The sequence below is a fragment of the Canis lupus genome, chromosome 2 (assembly GCF_011100685.1).
Source record: "Canis lupus familiaris isolate Mischka breed German Shepherd chromosome 2, alternate assembly UU_Cfam_GSD_1.0, whole genome shotgun sequence".
Taxonomy (NCBI): Eukaryota; Metazoa; Chordata; class Mammalia; order Carnivora; family Canidae; genus Canis; species Canis lupus.
Window position 1 is genome coordinate 29,815,683 of NC_049223.1, and position 15,675 is coordinate 29,831,357.

A 15,675-nucleotide genomic window follows, 5' to 3' on the forward strand; every position below is an offset into this window, starting at 1 on the left:
TTGGAGTTGATAAGACATTTCTCTACCCAAAAAGGAGGTTGAGTTACATGTGGCAGCCTTGCATTTATTTTGTAGTGCCATGGCCAGTTACTACATGTCATGACATGAGGGTGTGTGACCATCTTGGGCTCTAAAACACATTATGAACTGTTCTTGAGAACTTCTGCAGTGCTCTCCTGTAGCAGCCTTCATATGAGTTGAGATTTGTCATAGAACCTACAATTATGGTAACATACAAAACACCACAATTTTTCTTCTTTATTTCTTTTTTTTACTGCCAAAGTGGTAATATCAACATCCAATCTATGTTCATTGGCAAAATAAAAATATAAAATCACCATTGGTGTTATGGAGAGTGTATCTGTCCTCCCCTCAACTTCTCTGAGGAAGGCCTTGATCTTTCTTCTCTGCCCATCTATGCACTCTCCACAGCCAAGTCCACAATCACTCTAGTCTGAGAAGATCTCAATTTCTAGCTCTGTTCCATGGCACCCAATTAACACCTCATTACACAATAGCTAATGCACCAATTATTTTAGCATTGGATAATGAATGATTTTGTTCCTCAATTTTTTTCTTGGATGAGCTGCTTGTGTCCCCAGTCATGTTATAAAGATTGAGTCCAGATCCAGAACCAAATTACCTGAGATTCAGTCCTAGGTCCTTCACTTACAGGTGTGCATTTAAGAAAATGACTTAAACTTGTTTGTGCCTTAGTTTTCTTCATGCGAAATAGGAATGATGATATACAGTACAGGTTTATAGATTGTTGTGAGGAGTAAATGGTAAATATATGCAAGGATGTAGGGCAGTTTCTGATATGTGTTACATGATGTTACCCATCATCATATTACTGTTTAATTATTATTGCCATTTTCTTTGATGTCAGAGACATATATACTGCATCTTTTGAATCATGCCTTGCACAGGATTGATCATACAATGGCTGCCCCATAAATTTTGATGATTGGATATTAAGACTAGAAGCAGAAAGAATATCCATAGACCAGTGTGTAATGTCTGCATGTGCATGAGTTTGGGCATGACTAACAATCAAACTGCTGACCTGAGATGGTCTACACAGCCAGAAAGCATGCTTGTGGGATGTTAATGAAAGAGTTGGAGAGGCAGAGACTCATAACACATCAATCAAAAACTGCTGCGGCTTTTAATGCAAAGCTCATCTGCAGTTCATGACGAACCAAAGTAGAAGCAGACATAGGACTAAGCTCGAGGTAGCTGCAGGGATGGCACTGAGGCAACAACCATGGGGAAAAGGTCCAATTTTTCGTTCCATTAGTCATGTAGGGAAATTCTTTGAAAATTGAAGGGCAGATATAATAATAGGGAAGAGTAAAATAAATGAGATGCATTCATGGGGGTGGAATATAATAAAAGCATTTAAAACATGATTGTAGGAAATACTGACTGTATGGAAAGTAGTTCATGAGGTACTGTCAGGAGAAAAAAGATAAGTTTGATCAAAGTTTTGTGAGGCAGGAGGATGAGGAAGGGGAGGAAGAAGATAAAAAGCAGATGGAAGAAGCTGAGGAAGCAATAGAGGTGAAGAATAAAATCAAAAGGAGGAAGAAGGAGGAGGAGGAAGAGAAGGAAGAGAAAGAATGGAGAGGAAGAACTTGTTTTCTTGTAGGCTCAGGTTTATTTATTTTTAAAAGATTTTATTTATTTATTCATGAGAGACACAGAGAGAGGCAGAGAGTCACAGGCAGAGGGAGAAGCAGTCTCCTCGCGGGGAATCCGATGTGGGACTCGATCCCGGGACCCCAGGATCACGACCTGAGCCAAAGGCAGATGCTCAACCACTGAGCCTCCCAGGCCTCCGTAGGCTGAGGTTTAAAGAATACTATTTTTGATTGAGGAGTTTAGTCCAAACTTTGTACAGAGCTCAGTCTGTGAAAGGGCTCATTACTACTGATGGGGAAGGGGTAAGAATGTGGAGCAGCATCAGTGTCTCTTACATAGGACAATTGCCCTTTACCGAAGAACAGAGTGAAAGACTGTGATGTTACACATAGTTTAGAAATATCATAAACATATTTCTTTGTTCTAAAAAATCAGGCAGAAAACAGTGTGGAGGTTTCTCAAAGAGTTAAAAATAGATCTGCCCTACGACCCAGCAATTGCACTGCTGGGGATTTACCCTAAAGATACAGATGCAGTGAAATGGCAGGACACCTGCACCCCAATGTTCACAGCAGCAATGTCCACAATAGCCTGACTGTGGAAGGAGCCTCGGTGTCCATGGACAGATGAATAGATAAAGATGTGGTCTATATACACAGTGGACAGCCCTCAGAGAGGACAAATACGCACCATTTGCTTCAACGCGGATGGAACTGGAGGGTATTATGCTGAGTGAAGTAAGTCAATCGGAGAAGGACAATCATCATATGGTCTCACTCATACGTGGAATATAAGAAATAGTGAAAAGGATTATAAGGGAAAGGGGAGGAACTGAGTGGGAAAAATTTGAGAGGGAGACAAACCATGAGAGACTCTTGACTCTGGGAAACAAACTATGGTTTGTTTAAGGTGGGTGAGGGCTTGGGGTAACTAGGTGATGGGCACTGAGGAGGGCACTTGATGGAATAAGCACTGGGGATTATACTATATGTTGACAAATCAAACTTCAATAAAAACAAATAAAAAAAAGCCAGGTAAAAATGATAACTTGGAAATGAATTTAGGAGGTAGGCTGTCTTAGACAATTGGGGCAGAGGGAAGAACAAAAAAGGCAAATAAAAACCTGCATGTGTGTACATATTTTTATTTTGACTTAAAGTCCTACTAAAAATAAATCACTGTGTATACTGTATATGGATCCAAAAAGCTGTCTTAGTTCATCAAAAACTGCAAAATAAGCCACCCATGCAATTCTTTATTTGTTCATGGGGAAATTTCATAAAGAACACAGAATATCTTTGGAATAAGTTGTATATATTTATAACGTTTTGAAAGCATAATTGTTTATTCAAATAAGCATCATTATTTATTCAAATGAGACACATGAGACCCTCTTCAAATAAAGAGGGTCAAATCTGTATTATGACTTAGTTACACACAGGCCAGGAGGGCTGTCATAAGATATTACCAGGAGGCAATTTAGGTTTTAAAGGAGTGAGAATATACTGACTTTTTTGGAAACTTGAACTCAGAGCAAAACTTAAGCAATAAAAACTCCAGGAAACACATGGGAAATATCAATGTTGACTATTTTGATTGAATTTTTATGGCTCCCCATACCTGTATATCAGAATGACAGGCATATTGATAAATATACGATTAATCATTCTTATATTTAGGTACTATGGAATAATACTTTTATTATATATAAGGATATGCACTGATGCATATACTTTTATTCATTAATGTAATAATAACCTTTCCACACAGATATTATTCTCTTCAATTCACAGATTCATGATTCTGTAACAAAATAAGTGTCCTCATGAGCTGAATCGAAAGCCTAAGCACTGTGGTTATTTTCAATTTCTAACAGAAATCGGATTTCATGATGCAATCCCAAATCTCTATGATATGTGTGGCTCATGCCCAGCAAATTCCTGTCACAGGTTAAATAAGAACTGGTTAAAGTGGAACTTTCATGCAAAGAAAATCAGCAAACATACAAATAGCTGCATACATGCCCTCTGTCATTTTCTGAGATGTCTCAACCTCGTGCTATCAGCTGGAATTCATTCTGACTGCAGCACCGCCAAATGCACGTTTTTACTATTTGCTTGGCAGGGAGATATTCTGTGGATAATTAAATTGATTGAATCTAATATTGTAGGATGAGAATAGCAGTGAATAGCATTTTCTGAATGGAAGGGTCACAGATAAGTCAGAAAAAAGTGGAGGAGAAAAAAGCAAACATTAAAGGATGTTACATTTGGGGAATAGACCAGCTCACACAGCAAAAGGAAAAAGGGCAGCAGCGAAAGATGGGAGAAAAAAGGAATAACTCTCTGTCACATCCACTCATTTTCTTACAAAGACTTACCTTGTTTGACACTGACTGAATATAAAAATGTGGGTTTCATTTAGATGTTGTTGATGGAGGGAGGGTGTAGAGACATTTACTCTGGAAAAATATTTTGTACTAATGCTCTAGAAAGAGGAGTGGAAATAGGAAAGAGACAGCTATGATGTTCAGGAGCTTGAGATGAAAGACAAGGGAGACAGAGGTGGACATGTCTCACAGATAATTTGATTTGAGGGTCCTGGTCCTTCTCTTTAGAAGTAAAAGCATCTTTGTCCTAAAGCAAAGAGTTTTGTCCAACTTTTCTCTTTGTCATTAAAGCTGCTGAGACATGCCAGTTTGAGGATGCTGTGTCCTCTGCCTAAAGTAATCGTTTCTTATTTTGCACACACACACACACACACACACACACAGCACAGATGCTCACTCATCCTGCTGACATTCATGTCCAGGATGTTGCTGTGGCTCTTGATCCATGGCTGTGATTTGGATGCACCTTTGACTTGTCCACCGTGTCCTTGGCAGAAATGGAACAGAGGAAGGAAGTTACGATGTTATGCCCACAAAACGATGTTCAAAACTGCCTGTATGCCAGGAAAAAAGTGTTATTTGAAACAAACAAACTGATTTCGGCTGATTTCGATCACCAGGGTAAAGGTCACGATCTCTACCCTGAAGGTGGCTTTTTGTTAGAAAAGTTTCTAGTTCGGCTTTGGAATTTTATGTGACCACCTCTCTCCTAAATTACTTTAAATAGTAAAACAAGAGAAATTTCCACTGACTGTAGACAGTTCAGAAGAAAGGGCACCGGGGGCAGAAGTAGAAAAGATGGCATTTGAATAACAGCAGGGAATAAAATATATTAAAAAAACCCCCAAAACATAAGCATAAATTAAAGGCTTTGTTTCCTGAGGAAGAAAGTTCATCAGCAAATGACTCTGGGAAGTGACTGGGGCACTAGAAGTATGGGGCCAGATGATCAACAAGTCTAAACTGGCAGTCATGCTGTGGCTCAGCTGTTTTATTACACCAAATTTTAGTGAAATTATGTAGAATGCAATAGCCTCATGTTTTTGGTTTGTGGGGGAACTATGAGAAAGTTGCTAGCATCTTATGTATGGGTTTACTTGTTACAGAGAGACGGGACGGGCCACCCCTAGGGAGTTAGGTAGTTCAGCTGTAAGAAACACGGAGTCACAGGTGACCATGAGCATCACTCTGGTCTCTACTGGACATTCCATGCTATGTAGGGGCAGATGGGCTGATGCGCGCACGCAGGTGTGCACGAGTGTGTGCATGTGCGTGTGATATTAAAGAGGAGGAAACCAGGGGCACCTCGGTGGCTCAGGTCATGATCCCGAGCTCCTGGGATCGAGTTCTGTATCGGGCTATCCACAGGGAGCCTACTTCTCCCTCTGCCTATGTCTCTGCCTCTCCCTGTGTCTCTCATGAATAAATAAATAAATAAAATCTTAAAAAAAATAAAGAAGAGGAAACCCCAAGATTAAAGGAGTCAGAGACCCACAGCTTGTATTAAAATTTAAAAACATGAACTTGAACTCTGGGAGTCAAATCCTTCATTTAATAATCCATTCATTTATATTATATTAGGTGCAACATTAGGTGGTCGAGGACACAGAACTTGATAAAATAGTCTTTATCCACGGCTCTATCCTCTAAAGGAATGGAAATTTGAGAACCTCAAAGGCAATTTCTGAAGTAAAGGGTATATTTACGATCAATGAGAGAAGAAGTAGAAAGAATTCTTAAATCTGGTTTTAACATTGTGAACAGAGCACATTAGGCGAAACGTCCTAACACAGTAATTTACGAGAGTGGCCCCAAAAGAAATTATAGGGAGATACATTTCAACTTTATCTAAGAAAGACCGTCATTGCTGTTCCAAGAGGAGATGTCCTGGCTTAAGATGTTCCAGCTGGAGCTGGACCCCTTCCTAGTGAAATTATAGAGTGATGGCTCTCCAAGTGTGGTGTCTCTGAGATCTCAAGAGGATGCTGCACTGTCAAAATTATTTTTTATAATTATACTAAGTCACTGAGGCCTTTTGCATTGCCATTGGCATTGGTGACGGAAAAGCAATGGTGGGTAAGATTGCTGATGGCTTAGCATGAATCAAAATGATGGCGGCAGCTACGTAGCAATCAATTCTATTTCTCACCATCCATGGTGACAGAAGCCAAGTGTGGGCTTCCCTTAAGAAGTTCCTTATTGTAGCAGTAAAGTATATAATTTCATTCAATGTTAGCCTTCAATCTTTTTACCGTTCTGTGGGGTGAAATGGGAAATATGAGCCATGCACTTCTTGATACCAAAGTACAATGATTATCTTAAGGAAAAGCACATGGGTGATTGAGATGTGAGCTGACCTAGACCCTTTTTCATGGAAAATCATTTTTTACTTAAAAGTATGACTGACAGAAAGTCTTTGGCTAGTCAGACTTAGGAGACCACTTCTCAAACCAAATAAATTGATTTGTTACTCAGGGAAAACACTGACACTTCTTTGTTGCCCATAAAGTTTGGGTTTTTAAGTGACAGAATTTGGGAAACTTTTACCTACCATGGAGTTCTTGCAACTCTCTGGTACTTAGTATTCTTTTCTAATGAGCTCAGAGGTGATGGTATAAATGGACTTCTGGTGTTATATATTGAAAAATGTCAGTATTTGAAAGAACTGAAAAACTCATGAATTGGTAATTTCCAAATGATAACTGCCTGGTTTTATGATAGATGCATAGGTAAAAGACCCACTCAAAGCGCAATAGAAACCCATGGATATTAATGTAACAGAGTACAAAAAAAGTGTATTGATATGGTTTCAAATTCCATATTACAGGCTTCACATGGAACTTCCATATGACAAATTTTGGGATAGTATCAAAATTATAACAATTATCTGGAAGGGCTACTACAAACTACTCTCTTTTCCAAATATATAGTTTGTATGAGGCTGAATTTTTAAATATATTTCATGCAATGCAACATATATCAACAGAATGTATGAAAAAACAGATATGTAGATATTCAGAATTCAGACTCCAACTATGTTCTTCTAAGTCAGATATTAAAGGGATTTTCAAAAAAGGTGAAATAATGCCTCTCTTCTCACTTTGTTCTTTGGTTTTAGAACATACAGTCACTCTCCAAATTATTCTAACAGAGTATGGGTTTATTACTATTCTTTTAAAATGAATCAATAGCCAATTGTCTTTTTTTTTTCAGTTTTAGCTTTGGATATGCTATGGATTTATAGACACAACCCACACAATCCAAAGCTCTGAAGTTTCTTAAAAGTGTAAAGGGATCCTGAGCCCAAAAAGTGTTGGAACCACTCTTACAAAACCAAACACAGCCCCAGACAGGCCACATGATGTTGGCTTGATCTATATCCTGAGGTGCTGTTTGTCATTTCTGTAAAAATATAATATTTGAACTGCAGTGTGGTCATTTTTGGTCTAGGATATGTTGTTGACTTAGTTCTTGCAGTCCAAATAAAAGAAATTCCTAATATTTGAGTAATAGGCCTAACATTCTTCAAAATGATTGAAATAAAAGTTGTCAAAATCCTTTAATTATGTGGACATGGTTTTATTTTCATAGAAAAAGTGATTTCTATCTAATATTTCATACAAGATGTTCACTTATACCATCTGTAAGTAAATATTGATATTGATATCAGTCCAAAAGCACATCGACCCTAAAAAAAATCCGTGAGCTGACTGGCGCCAGAACAGGACAGGCTGCCACGTCTGCTAACGTCTGGAGTGAAGACCGATATAGTTTATAATTACACACAACAAAGGCGTGCCAATCGTGCAAAGTTCTCCTTTAAACATGAAGGAAATAGAACTTCCCGGGAGTTTACAATGCGTAATATTTCTCTTGTTTCACTCTTTCACTGTTTACAACCCCCCGGAAGGCACATTATGGATGAATAAATGGCTGTTTGCACTTGATTTTTCTCTCATTTTTGTCTCTCCAAATGGCAAAAATCTGTTTATGGGCAAATTTTAAACGTGTAAGGATCATGCCTCAACGCTAATTGCTTTTCCCTTGAGAGACCAATTCTAAATTAAGATTTTTAAAAAATGTTCACCTCTTAAACTTTTAAATGGTATTTTCTCATATTGTTATGTACCAACTACACCCTAACTGGAAATCTCAACCCTAAAAAAGATATCAAATATCCCCAGAAGACAACTGACCTAGTAGTGATGTGTAATTTATAAATATGGTTATTTAAGAAAATGCTTGTATAATATGTAATTTATAAATATGTAATATGTCATTTATAAATAGGTTTATTTAATAAGATGATTTTGAATATTGGCTGCTACTCCCAAGATAATGAGACAACAAAATAGTATTTTTCTTCTTTCTGACATTGCAGGACACCTGGGCGTGTAATTTATAATCTCAGAAACATGTTGTTACTTACAGGGTTGGGAAATAACAGCAATCTTCAGATGACCATTTTTGGATTTGTTTAAGCAAGTATTTACTGGCATTTAAGTGCATTGAGTTTTGTAAGGTACGGGCATATGAGGGCAACCAAACAGACATATGCCTGTTAAGTAATGTTGGTTTTGTTTCACGAAAATCTAAATCTGAATGTGTTTGGGATCTGCTGTTCTAGGGCCCATTTCTAGCATTCTCAGATGCAACTGGCCATTGCCAACACAGGGAAGCTCATCAACTGTGTCTACGTTTAGTATTATTAACTCTTATTAATGGGTGCAAGAGAGCATTACTTCAAAAAATTTATTGTGAAAAAAACAAAACAAAACAAAAATTTTTTTTTGTGTGTGTTCCACAATTACACTGTCTTCCCAAAAATTTTGTAATGTGGATGGCTTATCACCTCTGTTTGCAATATCGATGCCTATCATCTATAAGAATATAGTCAAGGTCAACACACGTAAGACAATATTATGATCTACCACTCTGTTGGTGCCACGAGGGCAGAAATTGCAATTAAAAAAAATTACCTAAGTTGGTATTTTATTTTCTTATTCTTCCTTAGGTCTACCTATGATCTTTGTAATAGCATATGAAATGGAAACTTCAAATCAGTACTTAAGAAAAATCAGTAATGTCTCTAAATTACCTAAAGAAGTATAAAACTGAGAATACAATGTCAGTTTGTTATGCCATTAGAAGCAATTTTAACAATCTGTACACGCAAAGTAATTTCCTGGCTCTATCAGCTAAATGGCTCGATTATTCCTCTCATTCATGGACAGATATATTATCGGGATCAGCGTTTATAAGCAGTGAGCAAGGTAAAAAATACAGAATGTAAGGAAGTAAATCTATAATGCTTTTAGGACAGAGGATGAGTCATATTGAACTTGAAATGAATAATGATTATGATCTAGACTTGTACTGCCTGATGTAGTAGCCACTAGCCTCCTGGATGCTTAAAGCGTGGTGTGTCCTGACACCTACGGCAAGTGTGAAATACACACTAGGTTTCAAGGACTTTGTAGGAATAGGATCAGGTAATACATTTCATTCATCGTTTTATATCCACCACATACTTAAATGGTCATTCTTGAATGTATTGGTTTAAATAATATATGTTAAAGTTAATATGATCTCTTTTCATTTTTCACAGGGCTACTAGAAAATTTAAGATTACCTACGTGTCCCTCATTATATTTGTATTGGGCAGTGCTGACATACACACATCCATACAAAAAGGATTGTTAAGTGTGTCAATAGCACACCTGGCATCAATTTTTAAAAATCCCTTTAGCATGTTTGCCAGCTAACTTAGTTTTTAAAACAAATCTATTCAACTTGATTAACTTCCAAATTTCCAGCAATGGCATGTTATAATAACTACTTACTGAAACAACCTATATATTTTTCAACATTTTATTTTATTTTGCCATTCAGAATGATCATGTTTTTGGTAAGTATTAGGAATGTGCCCTTGGAGGGCATCTGCTTAAAAGTAGGGAAAAAAATTCAAAGCCTTTAAATAAGACTACATGGAGGCACCCTGACAGATACAAATTGTGTATAAAACCTGCAGAACATACACATCCAAAATACTGTACTTTTTGCAAAAAAAAAAAAAAAAAAAATGGTCCCCTAAATCAATACTTCTGGTGACCTGAAACATGGCTTTATCTCTGCACAGGTAACAATAAATTTCTTGCTGGAAGTGGTCCATTCCTCCCATTACCCAGCCCTGCTTCCAGCTCAATTTCAGGATCACTTTGCTGGCTGTGCTAGTTGAGTGAAGCCTGTAACGATCTATATCAGAAGGACAGTAAAATGTATCAGACGACTACAGGTCAGAATTCGAGTTGGGCTTTGGTGATGACTAGGTGATTGGGGGAAGATTCAAAATCAATCATAAAATGGGAGAATGAAAAAAACAGGTCTCCCTCACTATGCCCCTCCCCCTCCCCCACCCCCTGCTGTTGTCTGCAGCTTCCTCTCTCTCTTCCTCTCTCTCTCTCTCTCTCTTTCTCTCTCTCTCTTTCTCTCTCTCTCTATCCCCCTCACCTCCACTTCTTAACATCTGCTAGAAGTTAGCAGCTCTCAGATTTTAGGAAATCTCCAATGTCCTCCCAGATTGCTTTTTCGGCTCCAGGAAAACCCCTTTGCAGTTCCTGCAATTGTAAAGTGGTCCAAATTTTTTTGGTTTTGTTTCGTGCCTTTCCTCCTCCTATGTCCCTTTTGAAATCCCAATTTCAACCTAAACCCCTGTGCACATCTCTCATGAATTCAGTAGTCTTGCGATGCTCCATCAAAGCCACCAGCCTTAACGATATCCTGTTCTGTGGCTCTTCCCTGACCCTGACCCATAGTATGAACTCAGGTGGTGCAAGCACTGCTCAAGAACGTGACTCAGGTGACCGATACAATGAAGTGGTTTGTGCGAATATAACAATAGATGTAGATGGCACTGTGTATTCTGAAGTCCGGCAACCCGCTCACAATTTAGCAGTGACCTGCCTTAATAATAATACAGAAGATTTATGAGGTGACATTTGGGTTTGGAATATCTGGTATAAGATCGACCTTTTAGAATCCCTTTAATTAGATAATGGTCCTGACTAATCCTCCTTGTTTTGATTCTTTCCATACAAAATCTATGGAGCTATGATTTTATCCCAGCCATTTTTGAGACTCCTTGTCACTGTTGGGATTAGAAAGATCTTATTCGGTCCAGAAAAACTAAAGAGAAACCTTAGTTTAGTGGCAATGGGTTTGGTTACTATTGAAGTAATTTTGAAAGAATTAAATACATTTTATTTATTTAAATATCACTAATATATAAAACTTGCGTGTGTTTGTTATATAATAATGTTTATATGTATAAATATAAACAAAACATATATATGACATAAATGTGTGTGTGCTGTATATAAACAGAGAGAAGAAACATTGCCAAGTCCACATAGACTAGGATATAAGAGAAAGAAGATCCTAACTCAAATTCTCTGATTCTAGAGGCTGTTTTATGGAATCATGCTACTTTTGTATTCTTAGCCCCAGCCCCAAGAGCAAAGCAAATCAAGCAATAGAGAAGAGAAATTTCATAAAGTTCATGAATTTTAGTTTGTCACCAAAAATCATTGAAAAATTGGCTGATTTTTCATACTCTCACCAAGTCTGTAGAGTATGTTTGGAATGATTTGCATGAGAATATAGGCCATACGACAAACAGAAAGTTCCACATTCACTCTCCAAGGGATGAAGCAATGGGGTCATATCCCAGAGAAGTCGCTGCTGGACAAGTGTCACCAAGTGGGAAGGTACGGTTTGGTGATGGGACTAGATGCTTTTTCCAGAATCTGCCTTGGGGCAGGGGGAGGGGGCTGAAAGAGGAGATGACCCTTGCCCTCCCTCAGGGCAGCTCTCTGTGGCTCACGCAGACCTGGCAAGCCTACTCAACCAGAGGAGATGACCTGAGCAACACCACAACCACAATCTGAGAAACTGTCACACAAGCAGGTGGACAAGAGCACACTCACCAGGGCTGATAAGGCGGTATTATTGGGGAAATCTCTGGTGGCAAGAGTAGCAGCAGGTGTCCATTATTCCAGGGCAGCCCACGGAGGTGTAGTAGGACCTAGGCCAGAGTCAAGGACAATGATGTCTATCCCCACAGGGGCTGCGAGGCATTTAAGAGCAGACATGTTCCAGCACTGAGACTCCTGTCCATTCTTGCCAGCTAAGCCTCAGTGAGTGGAAAGGGTCCAGGACCCTCCCCCTGGGAGGGTTGGTATCGAAACACTTGGGGCTGGGATCCAAGTCTTACAATGGTGGCTATATGTCACAGCAAACTTGCAGAAGGCATAGCCATATCGTTGTTTATGGCTGGCAAAGCACCAGGCCTGATTCTGGCATTATCAGTTTGGATCAGGATTTATTGCCTTACACTTTGGGTTGTAATCCATGTTCATGGAAGCCTGGAGGAAGCCACGTATCTCTTTAGGAAAGTCTTGAGTTAACCTTGACCTCTCCTAGTGTCTTCACGCATAAGCTCTGATTCGGTAATCAAAGGGGTAAATGTGTGGGAACGGAGCTGTTGATTTGCAATTAAGGTCCTTCTCATGAGGCAGTGCTCAATGGGATTTTCCATCTGAGTAAAAGCTAGACTTTATTCAGTAGACTATTGCTCAAAATTTTCCCTTTAAATAGTCCTTCAAATGAGTGGGATACTGGACATTTTTGCAGTTCTGTAAAGATTTTTATATAATGCTGTATTCCAAATTCCCATGACTTGAGCTTACGTTTCCAGTTTCAAGAGTTATACATACCTTAGACCTCTACTCACTACTCTCTACTCTATGCAAGCACATGACTTCTCTGGAGAGAGACTGATCCGGATGGACTATTTGAAAAGTGACATGATATTTATATTTTTGTTAAGTAGTTCAAAGGAAAAAAAAAAAGAGAAACATGAATATCTATCCTAAGTATAAAAATAATATTTTGAGCTGGAACCTCTTTTTGTCATTGTCAACACCACAGTTATCCTTAGATAAAAGGTATAAACATCTTTTAAAATCAACAAAATATGTTAACTTTAAACAATGAAAAACTACCACTGAATTTTTAATAAAGAATTATTCCTCATGAATTCGTTAATTATTTCTTACCTTTAAGATCCACACCCTGTGTTTGAACTCATTTAATGATGGATGGACTGAGTTCAACTACATGGTTAAGGTTAAGTTCGGTGAAAGACCATGCTGTCAAATTCTTCAGTCACTTAAATTACTATCTTAGAGTTTACTATCTTTAACTATTTCTCTGATTATTAAAAAGTTTCATTTAAAATACATTAAGGAAAATAAAATGTGTGCATATTTTATAGTGCACACAATAAATATGAGAGAGGGAAACAAGCCATAAGAGACTCTTGACTACAGAGAATGAGAGGAGGATTGAGGGAGGGAGATGGGGGAATGGAGTAGATGGGGGATTGGTATTAAGGAGGGAACTTGTTTTTGTTTTATTTTTAAAGATTTTATTTATTTATTTGAGAGAGAGAGAGAGAGAGAGTGCACGAGCAGAGGGGAGGGGTAGAGGGAGAAGCAGACTCCCCCTCTGAACCGGGAGCCCAATGTGGGGCTCCATCCCGGGACCCCAGGATCACGACCTGAGCAGAAGGCTGACACTTAACTGTCTGAGCCCTCAGGGGCCCATAAGGAGGGAACCTGTGATGAGCACTGGGTCTTGTATGTAAGTGATGAATCACTGAATTCTACTCCTGGAACCAGTATTGCATGGTAGGTTAACTACAATTTAAATACAAATCTGAAAAAAAAAGAATTATGAATTATAAAATTAAATGGAAAATCCAGAGATTTTCCACACATAACAGTGTAAAAGGAAATTTATTTTAAAAGTAAAATATTAAAAAAAAAAGTAAAATATAATTTACGGAAAATCAATATCTAATAAAATGTAATATTTCTCATTGGCTGAACTTACAAAATGTGATTTTTTTTTTTTTTGATAAATGCTATCACAAGCAGCCACACTCAGAACAATGGTTAACTTTATCTCAAAAGTCAGCTTTGGATAATGTGGCATTGCTCTCTTGAACTTGGGAGATAAGGAAGCTGAAAAGTAAATAAATTTTTACTTCCCTAATCCACAGCAATAATATTTCTATGATTATATTAAGATGCCATGTTCAAAAAAATGCTACACTGAAGTAAGATCTTTTGTTAATGTAGAGCATTTGGGGACTTTTCTCCTATCCAGTCCTGAGGTGTACATATTTGGAAATGTCACATGCAATATTCACGTGGCTTGTGTAAATCTGTGAGTCACCTTTGCAGTGAACTAGGTCTAAAGGCCTACGATTTGATCTAATGTTGGGGTGAGTCATAATAGAAATTACATAGTCAGATAGTCAAAGCAAGTGAAGTGAAGACAAACACACACCACTGCAGCGGAGCAAAAGGGTGGCACACACTGAGGAGTAACACAACCTGCACTTTACAACATCCATCTGCCAGGAATCATCCCAGGACACGGACAACCATGTAGAGGCTACTCTCCTTCACACACATCTCTCCGCAGAGGTGAAATTCAATCACTATGATGTGATTTGTAGCCCACGCTTAGCAACGTGGTGACTTATGTTCCTCCCTCTATGGTTTAAATGCTCCCTGTTGTTATCTATTTGGATAAAATTTCATTTCAGTCTTTGGTCTCTTTTTCAAAATTTCCTACATACACTCTTATTGTAAACTTCAAGTCGAAACTCCAAAATGCATCACATCAAACCCTCAGACAACTATATCCTTGTTGGCTCATTCTCTCACATTACTTCAAAAAGAGAAAGGCTTTGATCTGAATCCTTTGTATGTAAAGAAAGCCTAAATCAGAGCTGCCTTCTGTTAAAAAATGAAACAACAGTGTTCTTGGTGGATAGAGTTTACAGTATGATCTATCATGTGTCTTTTGTTTAATAAAAGTTTTCAAATATCGAATGGATCAGTTCGGTACCAGTGAATGTGTGGAGCGGGGAAGGAAACCTCAAGAAAAAAATATAGAATGTATGATACAAGAAAAGAATCTTTTTGTGTATCAGAGAAAGTGTGCATGAGAAGAGTTGTTTTTGATTCTACCCGCATGTTTTGAAAACAAATACTACATAGATAGAAGGGACCAGAGAAAACATTTATAAGCCAGGATTCAAAAACAGACCTTTTAGTAAAACAGATATGCAGGTTTTAATGAATCTGAAAAAAATCTACATGTTATAAACTTATATTTTTTTATCATATTTCCACTCTATTCAAATATGTGGATTTATTTCAATAGCTTTATCAAAGAAATGGTAAAAATAAAGATATTCTACCTAAAGTGACTTAACACAAAATATATAAAAACACAGATGGACCCATGAAATGTCAACAAGATATAAATGTTTGGAAATAGGAGTGTGATAGAACTTTTGCCATGAAATGTTAAGGCACTTTGAGTCTTTAATAATTACATTAATTGACTGGTGTGGTTCTGGTAAAAGCACATCAGATGCTGTATCATCAAGCTGAGAACCCAGAACCATCTGTAGGAACTTGGCATGTGATTACATTGCATTACAGATCAAGGGGAAGGAACTCAACCCATTTATTTGAGCCCTATCCTCACCTCATGTTCTATGT